We start from the raw sequence: 2,235 nt of genomic DNA on the forward strand, positions 1-2,235 counted from the left end.
ATGAAAGAGGAAGGGTCTTTATTGACAATTTCAACTTGTTCTAGGGGCGCAAATATCTTTTCAGAGCAGATGGCCTACACCCAAACAGGTTAGGCTCAAAACTTTTAAGGGACAATCTTCTCTTCTCGCTCTCCCATACATTTCCAATGTCTGACGCACGGGCCACAGTCAGAGCACAGGTTGAAAAGAAGCGAGACTACACAGCCTCCCGGACACATCTACTCTGCCACTATCTGACACACAGATAGCAGACAGACCATAGACCTTGAAGAGAGACAACAGCCTGCCCGACACCATGGACACCATGCCTTCCCCCATCGCTGATGCTGGCTTGGCGAGGAACGGCCACCCCCCTCCTCTGCACTCCCACATCGACGATGACCTCCAGCCACATCTCCCCCATAGCCACAACAACAACTCCAGCTCCACTGTCTCCTCCCTTTGCGATTTTCCTGCTGAATTTAAGAAACTGGAATATGTTGGCATCAAACTTGCATCTGTGTCATTGATAGCATCTCCACGTCATGGCCACAGGCTGATTACACCGAAGCAGAGGGAGCCCCAGCCCCCCCCCCGTACTGATAGTAGTCCTGAGTATTACTGAGACAAAAAAGGGTTCAGCCGTAGACACACTGCTAACCTCACAAATCTCATACCTATTGCCTCTAAAATCAAAAACCTTAAAGCCTATCAACAACACCATCAGGATGGGTCTACTTAATGTAGTTGGGTCTACCTACCAACTACACGTTTTTTGATGCATGTAGATCTGGATAAACAATGTCGTCAGCATAGCAGTGATAGGAAAAGCCGTGTGATGTAATAACAGAGCCCAGAGATCTGGTATAGAGGGAGAACAGAAGAGGCCCCAGTACAGAGCCTTGAGGGACACCAGTTTTAAACGTGCAGGGTTTGGACAAGGAGCCATTCCATGTCACTTCATAGGTGCGCGCGGTTCATCAAATCTACCCTTCATAAGTCAAATCATTGAGAAAGTTGTCCTCCAGCAACTTAATCACTTCCTGGCATTGGCACTTTCCAATCAGGATTTTGACCCCTGCACAGCACTGAGACCGCCCTTATTAAAGTTGTAAACGACATCCGTCTTAACACAGACTCTGGCAAAACCTCAATACTAATGCTACTAGACCTCAGTGCTGGGTGGGGCTTTCAGGCACAGTCTTAAATTGGTTCAGGTCCTACCTACAAAATAGGAACTACTTTGTTTCCATTGGCGACTTTGTATCAGAATCAACGAACGTGACATGTAGAGTCCCACAAGGTTCGATCTTAGGACCCTCTTTATTCAACATCTACATGCTCCCACTAGGGCAAATCATGCAAAATAACAATATTGACCATCATTGCTATGCTGATGACACGCAAATCTATGTATCGCTATCACCAAATGACTATCGGGCCATAGATCTGCTGTGCCAGTGTATTGAGCAAGTGAAAGACAGGATGTGCCGAAATTTCCTTCAACTAAATGAGGACAAAACAGAGATAATTGTATTTGGTGCTAAAACGGAAAGGCTTAAAGTAACCCAACACCTTCACTCTCAACACCTTCACACACCTTCACTCACCTCACTCTGTCCCTGGAAACCTCAATCAAAGCCAGAAATCTACGGGTTATCTATGGATTCTGATTTACATTTTGACAGTCACATCCAATCAGTTGGAAAATCTGCGTATTATCACCTTCAAAATTTAGCAAGACTTAGAGGGCTCATGTCCACCGAAGACGAACAAAAACGTATACATGCCTTTATCACTATTAAGCTTGACTACTGCAATGGTCTCCTTACAGGTCTCCCAAAACAAACTCTAAGGAAGCTTCAGCTTGTTCAAAATGCTGCTGCTAGAGTTCTAACAAAGACCAAAAAATTTTCAATATTCAACTGATATGCTTCCACTACATAAGCCTTCTAGAACACTAAAACCTCTGTGACCAATCTGTTAATTATCCCCAGAGTAAACACGAAACATGGAAAAGCAGGATTTAGTTACTATGCAACAAATAGCTGGAATAAACTCCCTGAGGATTTAAGGGTTTACCCAACTCTGAGCACCTTTAAAACAAGATTGAAGACCTTTATGTTTGCTTTAGCTTTCTTAAATACATTGCACTTTCTAAAAAGCTTTTTTTTTCCTTCTTTTTTTTTACTTTGCCTTTATTTTCTATTTTATTACTAAAATGCCTTTTTCAATTTTCCCTTTATTTTCTATTTT

The sequence above is a fragment of the Gadus morhua genome, chromosome 21 (assembly GCF_902167405.1).
Source record: "Gadus morhua chromosome 21, gadMor3.0, whole genome shotgun sequence".
Lineage (NCBI taxonomy): Eukaryota > Metazoa > Chordata > Actinopteri > Gadiformes > Gadidae > Gadus > Gadus morhua.